The sequence below is a fragment of the Martes martes genome, assembly GCF_963455335.1.
Source record: "Martes martes genome assembly, chromosome: 5".
Classification (NCBI taxonomy): domain Eukaryota; kingdom Metazoa; phylum Chordata; class Mammalia; order Carnivora; family Mustelidae; genus Martes; species Martes martes.
In genome coordinates, this window is record NC_137892.1 from 138,826,500 (window position 1) to 138,835,790 (window position 9,291).

Consider the following 9,291-nt stretch of genomic DNA (forward strand, 5'->3'; position numbering starts at 1 on the left):
GGGCTGTCTACACAAGCTGGAGAGAGCTGAGGCTGGGGAGACAGGGGCATGGGAAGTCAGGGGTCAAGTGTCCCCATGCCACCACTCCCTGGTAGGGAATGCAAGGAATCCAAGAACTCAAAATCTGAACGTGACGTTTTGGGTCATTATAAAGTTATAATTAGCAGGGTAGGAGGATAAAGCATACTTAACTTAATAGTTTGTTAGCTTGATTTATAACTTTGAAATATTTTGACATCTGGTATGTGGGTCCCCATTTGTTCTCCTCCCCCAGGTCCTCAAAATTCAACGGTGTGCTGAATTCTAAGTGCAAAAGGCATCCTTGCACTTCTGAGTCTAAGGGGGAACCCGCAATATAGTATTCTTTTTCTCAACTGAGAGAAAACGGAGCAAAGCAAATGAACATCAAAATATCAGCTTTATTATCCATCAGTGGAAGGTGTGTGGCTACAGTGGCTTCCTATCACTAAAGCCCAGAGGGAGCCAGAGACCACCCAATCACAGCCGCACTCACAGCCACCGGGATCGCCACCAACCCCCCCCCTCCCCCCGCCCTCCCTGCCGGCTACCCCATGGGAGCAGAGCCCTTGCTGTTTGGCTCCCCTCACTGTGGACCTGGATCAGACCAGAACATTCCCACTCCACAGGGACACCAGCCAACTCAAATAGGAAGAGGGACAAAGGGCCAAGCCACCCACACCCATTTTCTCTGCCAAACCCACCAATCAAATAACCATACACTCTCCTCTAGCACGAGAATAGGAGCCGAGAAAGGCTGGACAGTTACGCTCAGCAGGGTTGGGAGAACAGTGAATCACACACACACACACACACACACACACACACACACACGCCCCTGCCCCCACCATGTCCCCTGAGATTGCTGTGTATAATGCTGCGTTGAGTCAGTCTCCTACAAAGAATAGGTGGGTTTGAGAAAAATATTAGGAAGCTGGTACATTTCAAATTAAGAAAAAAAATGGAATCTTTTGCTTCCAAAAAACCCTTAGCTGCACGTGATTTCACTTTAGAAGGGCCGTGGCGGTACTGATGGAGGAAATGCATTCAATCCCGAGGCGGTAGAGAACTCCGGCCTAGCGCAAATCTCCGCCTGGCCTGGCTGTTCAGCGGGCTTCAATGGCTCCACTTCTCATCATGTGCGAATGGAGAGCCAGTGAGGGTCTGCCCTGTGGGGCTGGAGGGCAAAGCCGTCTCCCTGCATGGTTTTGTGTTCAGGCTGAGTGCTTAGTGCTTCCTGCCTCTCGGACATGACCGCTTGGATCTCTGCTGCAGCGCTGAGCTTGGGGCCTGTGGCAGGCAGCACGACGTGTTCCACCCCGCCCCCGCACCCAGACATCTACTCCTCATGCCTGAACCCATGCCTACGTTTCCTCATATGGGACAAAGGGACTTGGCAGGGGTGAGGGAAGCTCTGGAGATGGGCAATCATCCTGGGAGGTGGGCCTGTAATTACAAGGGTTTTTATAAAGGGAAGAAGGTCAGAGTCAGAGGAGATGAGACAAGTGGCCGTTGCTGACTCTGAAATGGGTAGGGGCCACAAGCCAAGAATGCGAGCGGCCTCTAGAAGCTGGAAAAGGCAAGCACACAGACGCTTCCCTGGAGACTCCAGAAGGGGCTAGCCTCGTGGACTGATGCCTTGACTCCAACCCAAGGAGACCCACTACAGACTCTGGCTTCGAGAATCTTAAGGTAATAAATGTGTTTTGTTCCTAGTCACCAAGTTTGTGGTGATGTATTACAGCAGAAGAGGAAACTAATATGATACCTTCACCCTCCTTTTACAGATGGGGGAGCTGGAGCACAGTGAGGTTAATGTGCTCAAGGTCACGTAGCCGGTGAGAGGCAGTGCGGGGATTCAGACCTGCATGTGTTTCCTTGCAGAGCCCAGGCTCTCAGAAGCACACGGTCCTCCATCCGATACAGAACATTTCAGTAAATTACAAGACGACACACGGCAGCCTCGCTGCAGGCATTGCCGTAAAATAGACAATTCGTGGCTTTCCCATATGCCTGTTCTCAGCTGAGGATCCCAGGGAATTGGTGACATTTCCAGAGTAAAAGAGCTTCGCGGTCTCCATTAGGAGGAGAGGGCCCCCATTTTCGATGTGTTTCTGTCATGCTCAGCCCCTTTGGGGGGCCACTGAGGAAGCAAACTTGCAGTCCCAGGACTGGAGGTAGTGGTTACTGGCCCTGGCAGTGGCCCCAGGACATGAGAACTCATGAAATCAAGGTCATGGTTCTGCCTCCCCATAAAACAGCAACATATGGAGACCCAGGAAAGAAAACACCCTGTTCAGGGAGCTCTGGGAGCAGATCGATTGGCAATAAGATCCATGATCCTCCGGGCCCTCCAGGGCACGGGGACGGGACCGGGCGGGAAGCAGGGTTCATGGGCACCTGTGTACCGTGCACTCTGCTAGACCATTCGTAGATGGGATGTCATGATTTTAACCACTAAGCTAGGACATAGCAGCCATCATTTCTATTTTACTCTGAAGTTAACAGGCTCAAAACTTGACATGATGTCACATGGTTAACAAACCTTGTAAAGTCTGGAGCTGAGATCTGAACCCACGTGGCCCTAACTTGCATACCTATCCCCTCTCCAATCTGATCCTCAGTGAAGGAAATAGCTATCCCTACCTTTTGGTTTTGAGGTGCTTTAAAAGGATGCTTGCCTCCCTGCCTTGATTCTCAAAAATTGTCACCATCTCTGAGGATCTCCTCACTGTTATCCAGGACACGAGGAGGGCAGGGTCCCTGAGCAGCCCCGGGCAGCAGGGCGAGGTGGGACCCGAGAGGGAGGTACCGGGATTAGGGAGGGGACACTGGATCCCAGGCCCATGTCCAGCTCCCTGAGGGGATCGAAACCAAGGGGCCTGAGGTCAAGGAACCTCCAGAGAGTGGAAGGGAGAGCACCGAGAATGTGTCTGTCCAGGTGTACAACCTTCTCTCAGGCTGAGGGGATTTCTCCTCAAAACTCCTTGCAGCGATTTGCCGTCTTCCTCCACGCTACCTTTCCAAAATATGATTCATGTCTGAGGAGAAAGCCGATGCGTGAAGTACTGTGTGATCACCCGCCCCTCTCCAGGAGACCCAGGGGCGTCGCCAGCCTCTTCAGCAGGGAAGCTTCCTGAGAAGTGAGATGCTCCACTTAACGGACTGCTCAAAGCAGAACCACCGGGACCTCAAGAGAGATTGTCCACACTGGCTGATGCTGCCTTGCTTTTTGTTCCAGGAAGGTCCCAAGACAGACCAAAAATAAGCAGATCAAAACCAGAAACGATTAAGCTCTCTCCTCATCCGTGTGAGAACTCTGGAATTACATTAAATGCCTACATATTTGGGTGGTCTTGGGTGTGAGGGGGGTGTCTGTGAGCCTCGGTGCAGCCCTGTCACCCGCTGCTGTGAGAACGTGCCACCCGCCAGACTCCCAGCCACAGGCCAATGGTGGCTGTCACAGAGGAAAACGACTTCACTCAAAACGTTCAACTCTTTCACTTCAGTTTCTGTTTAAGATGTGTTGTGGACGGTTCTGTGGTTTGGCCTGGCCATGTTATCCTCTGATGCACCGTCAAGAAAACAAGCAGATAGGCTTTTGGGGGAAGGCCGCCCAGGAATGCGGGTCAACATTTTCAGGGGGTAATCCCTTAGACTTGGCATTTCCCCTTCCAGGAGCTTATCTGAAGGGGAAAAATACAAGCAGCATAAAGGTAAGTCTAAAAATACCCTTCGGAGTGTCGTGGTGAACAATTTTAAGACCTAAATGATCAGTTCTATCAACCATATGTAATCCTTTATCGTGCAGTCTTTGACATAATACATAATAGTTGACACAGAGCATGTGTGTAAGTGGGAAGGAGGTTACAAAACTGTATCGAGAGGACAAGTTCAGTTCTTACAAATCTTTATCTGCCTGGAAATAGTCTTAGGAGTATTCATTAAAATGTGGATTATGGGGGCGCCTGGGTGGCTCAGCGGATTAAGCCTCTGCCTTCGGCTCGGGTCATGATCCCAGGGTTCTGGGATCGAGCCCCACGTCGGGCTCTCTGCTCGGTGGGGAGCCTGCTTCCTCCTCTGTCTCTCTCTCTGCCTGCCTCTCTGCCTACTTGATGTCGCTCTCTGTCAAGTAAATAAATTAAAAAAAAAAATGTGGATTATGTGTGGGATTCCAGGTAACGTCTGCCTTCCTTTGAGCATTCTGGGGATGTTTTTCAAGCAACATTTCCTCATCCTATGGCTAAAACACCCTAGTTTCAAACACTTTCTGGAAAACTGTTGCTCCTTTCTGAAAAAATGGAGATTCAACTCCAGAACAGAAATACAATTGTCCCTGGAGGTCTCGCCAGCAAGAGCACGACTTGTAAGCCGTTCAAAAAGTACTTCCCACCTGGTCAGCTGGCAGGTTAGAACAAAAGTGTCGTTTCGGGAATCAAGAACAATAAAATTAGTGCCAACAGAGGTGCCCTGAAAACAAGACATTTCTGAGAGTGAGTTCTGTTGGAAATTCTGCTTCATGACATGCTGAGACCACTGTTACCTTTGGACTCACAAGAGCAGGAGTTCTTATTAAATTTGAATAAAATTACCTGAATAGATTAGACAAACTGTATACCATGTTATCCAAATGCTAAGAGAGACCATGATCTTTTCATTTTTAGAAATGGTTAGCAGCATTCTCTAAGAGTGACGTTCGAATGTTCCATAGTACAAAGGATAATGTGAGCCTTTTCTATTTTCAGAAGGCACACTGTATCTGAAAAGACATTAATGATGTTGGGGCCCTAAGTGGCTTCAATGGCAATTATGTGTACAAATGCACCAAGCCTTCTAACATAATTATGATCACTGATCCGTGACACAGTTTCCATTGGCGTCACACCGCCACACTGAAATAGCATATTTGCAGCTTCAGCCTATACAGATTTTGTTGCAGTTCGGCAGGAATTTTATATACAATAGTACTTTTTTAATACACTGTAGGATCAATATACTCATGGATTTCCCTCCACGTCATCCCTTCATTGTTCGGATTATTCCAGAAACCAAAGTAAACAGCTGAAGCAGGAACATTTCTAGCAGAAGAGATGATTGAAAATAAGTGAAAGCTAAGTTATTGAATGCCTACTCTGTGCAAGCACCGTGCTCACACCTGAAGGCTTTAACCTTTACAGTTCTGCAAGGTTGGTCTCACATCTCTTTTACAGATTTTTTTTTTTGTAAAGATTTTTATTTATTTATTTGAGAGAGAGGGAGCACAAGCAGGGGAAGCGGCAGAGGGAGAGGGAGAAGCAGACTCCCCCTCGAGCAGGGAGCCCAATGTGGGGCTCGATTCCCGGACCCCGGGATCATGACCTAAGCTGAAGGCAGACACTTAACCGACTGAACCCCCAGTCGCCCCTATTTTACAGATTAAAGAAAAAGAAAAGGCTTGAAGAGTTTGAATGATCTGCCCAAGTTTGTCTAGTTAATGCTGGTGCTGGAATTTCATCCGAGATCTCTCAGAGTTGAGAGAGATTCTTGAGAGAGATTCACCTCTCATTCAGGTAACCATGCACACACTGAATCAGTCAGGGCTTGAGCCACCTGGGACCCTGCGCACAGAACGCAGGCTTCGGGGACATGGGAGTCTGAGTTCTGTGGGGTGCAGAGGGAGCCGGTCTAGGGTCCACAGGGTCTTCTCCGACGAGTCAAGAACAGAAGCGGCTGTGCCCCCGTTGCTCAGCCCTGGGAGGACACGGGGTCCCAGACTGGGGCCAGAGGTCCAGCCACCACCTCTTTGCTTAAGCAGCCAGACGAAGGGATAAGGACAGCCCACATCTTGAAGGACATTTCCCAAAAGCTCGAGTCACTGGTCAGAAGTGACCCTGAACTGCCTTGGCGGCCTGGAAGGTAATCACGTTCTAAGTGGCTTTGTGCCCAACTAGAGATCAGAGTTGAGGGAAGAAGGGGACTGAGACACTAGTGATGGAGTCTGCCACCATGTCCTTACAGAACACACCAGGGATCTGATGTATACCCTAAACCCTTTAAATTCCCTGTTGTAAGGGTGTATCTTGCTGGCAAGAAGGGAAACATTAACCCGTATTTCTCTGGATGTTTATTTCATGAAAACCAGTAACAAGCCCTCACTACCCAGCATCCAGAATGAACAAACAAATGCCAACCTTTTCGTTCAGGACTTAAAAGCAAGTGGACTCCGACGAAGCCGCTCCTGCTGGCACACCCTGCTCCCGGTGCGCTCCCTCCCTTTCTGGAGGCCATTACTTTTCGGAACAATGTTTCCCAGCGAGGCTGCCCTGCTTTCTCTTCACCAGTAACAGTACTTTTTAAAACTCATCAATGGCATGATTTCATCTTCTGACAGCTTGTTTTCTTCTTCTTTTTTTTCACAACAGCTATCCACTGATACTACAGATCAAGTTCACTCGTTTTAACTGCTCTGTTGTCTGCCATCTTAAAATGGGCCATAATTGCTCCATTTTCTTGTTCATGGACATTTAGGCTGTTTCCCACTTTTCCTAGATATAAACAATTCAGCTGTGAGCATCCACGTAATAAGGCTGGCACACAAGTACTGGGGTTCTGGACAGTCCTGCTTCTCAGGCTTTAAGGAGCAGATGAATCACCTGAGAAACCTTAACCACGGACTCTCACTGGGCAAGTCCAGGGTGGGACCTAAGCACCGCCTTCAGGAGTGAGCTCCCAGGGAAGGCCAGGCTGTGGCGGTACGGGCACTGGGGAGGGAGACTCTAGTCCTGTGCCTCAGGTTACAGAGCCCGAGGTCAGAGGCTATACTATTTATCTTCAACTTCCACACACATCATCAAATTCAATTCATTTTACTCCAAAAGAAATGTGTGTGGTTTCTTCGTCCTCACCAACATTCCTTCTTGACCTTGTGAGACTTTTTGCCTTCTGCCAATCTGAAAGCATAGAACAATTATTTAGCCGTAGTTCCCTGGTTATCAGTAACAATGATCATCTTTTCATTGTTTAACTATTCCAGTTTTTTCTGATATGTTTTACCCATTTTTCTAATGTAGTTAATCTGATTGTGGTCTGGGAGCCCCAGAAGGACCCACAAAGTCCTTCCTTTTCCAGTTTCCTACCCAGATGAAGCTCCATTTTCTTCATATACTTTAACCAAACACGGAACAACAGACTGATTGCAGAAGCCGATATGAGAGTCCTTAATTTCATTAAGCTAGACAAGGAAGTTTTCAAAAATGTGAAACAATGGGGCTGCCTAGGTGGCTGTTGATTGGCTTTTACTCAGGTGATGGTCCCAGGGTCCTGGGATTGAGCCCCACATCGGGGAACCTGCTTCTCCCTCTCCCCCAACTTGTGTTCTCTAATAAATATTTTTAAAAATGTGAAACAATACCTCTCTTCTCATTAAACTTTCATTTCAAAAGTTATTTTTCATATTTGTTACTTAACATGTATTCTTTTTTAATAAATACTCCTAAATCCATTTTGATTTCTAAGAGTAAATATCAGTAAATAGAAGTCACACCCACAAATACTGTCTGGAGTTCTCAGTTTTTGAGAGTGTGAAAGGGTCTTGTGACCAAAAAGTTTGAGAACTGCTCTACTAATCCATGTCTGTCATTTGCTCCTTGATTTGTAGGAGGTACTTCTTCAAGTCTCCTGGATGCTAATCCTGTCCGTTACATAAATATTGCAAACCATTTCTCCCAGGCTGAGGCTTTCTACTTAGGGTGCCTGTTGTCGTACAAAAGCTTTAATTTTGACGCAGTCCTGTTCTCCTAGTGTACTTCTGCTAAGGGTACTGCTCCTGTTTTGAAACCGAAGTCTCACCAGGCTTTCTAGAGAAGCCCAGCTCTGGCACCGCTGAACGCAGTGCAGAGAGAAGACGGGATTTCCCCTCAGCCTCTCCTGGCAGAGCCCGCCTTCCCTGCATCTTCCACAGCTCGGCTTCCTTCAGTCCGGATGGCGCTCACCACTGACCCCGAATGAGGTCAGTGTAAAACATGTGCTCACGTATTTTAGACTATTCTGTTTTGCTTCAGACAAACGAAATCGAATGTCTGTGATTCACCAAAAATATTTTACCCTCAACATAATACATGTTTCTGTTTCCCTCTTCAGAAGTGGATGAGGAAGGACATTCCTATAAAAACTTAATACATGTTTAATTCAACATGTACACTTCAGCCTGCATGTATCTTAACTGAAAAAGATTCAACTCATTTAAATTCAACATTTTGTATAAAGCTTTCATATTTAAAAAGCACTTTCGTAATACTATTTTCCCAGGGGCGCCTGGCTGGCTCAGATCACATGGGTCTTGATCTTGGGGTCATGAGTACAAGCCCATGATGGATACAGAGATTAATACTATTTTATCTGCCCTTCATGATAATCCTGTGTGATAAACAGAAACAATACGATGCTGAGAACTGTGTTAGAGATAAGGAGAAAGAAATTCAGAGAAGTTAAAGATTTGTCAACATTATATATGCACAGGACTACAAATGAGATCTAGCTTTCAGTCACAACTGATGAAGATCCTTTCAAAATATGGTTGAGTTTTGTGATTCAGAATAAAAGCGACATGTAACCCCAATCAATCCGCACATGAAGCAGAAACTAAACACCTGCCTGGTGGGTACAAGGGAAAGCAAGGACATTCTCTGCCTGTCCAGAGGACTTCATAATTCTTCTGTACAATAATATGTGATCAGTATGCCCTTTTGTTGATAAGTACTCCTATTTTTTTTTAAGATTTTATTTATTTATTTGACACAGATAGAGATCGCAAGTAGGCAGAGAGGCTGGCAGAGAGAGGGGGAAGTAGACTCCCCGCTGAGAAGAGAGCCCGATGTAGGGCTCAATCCCAGGACCCTGAGATCATGACCTGAGCCAAAGGCCACCCAGGGGCCCCCAGTACTCGTATTCTTATTACAGCCAATTCACCTAGTTCTAATTAGCAGAGGGTGACAACTTTTCAGACCAAGCCTGGGAGGAAGAGCCCAAAGAACTGGCTCTATTTCCCCTGAAGGGACAAGAAAGGGACAAGGTGGGGGGGGGTGCATGACAATTAAGAGGAATTAGCGAAAGAGGGTAGAGAAACAGAAAGGAAGACAATAAAGCAAACTTATGGGGCGCCTGGGTGGCTCAGTTGGTTAAGCATCTGCCTTTGGCTCAGGTCATAAATGGGTGTCCTGGGATCGCGCCTGATCAGTGGGGAGCCTGCTTCTCCCTCTGCCCCTCCCCCCACTTGTGCTCTGTCTCTCTCTCAAA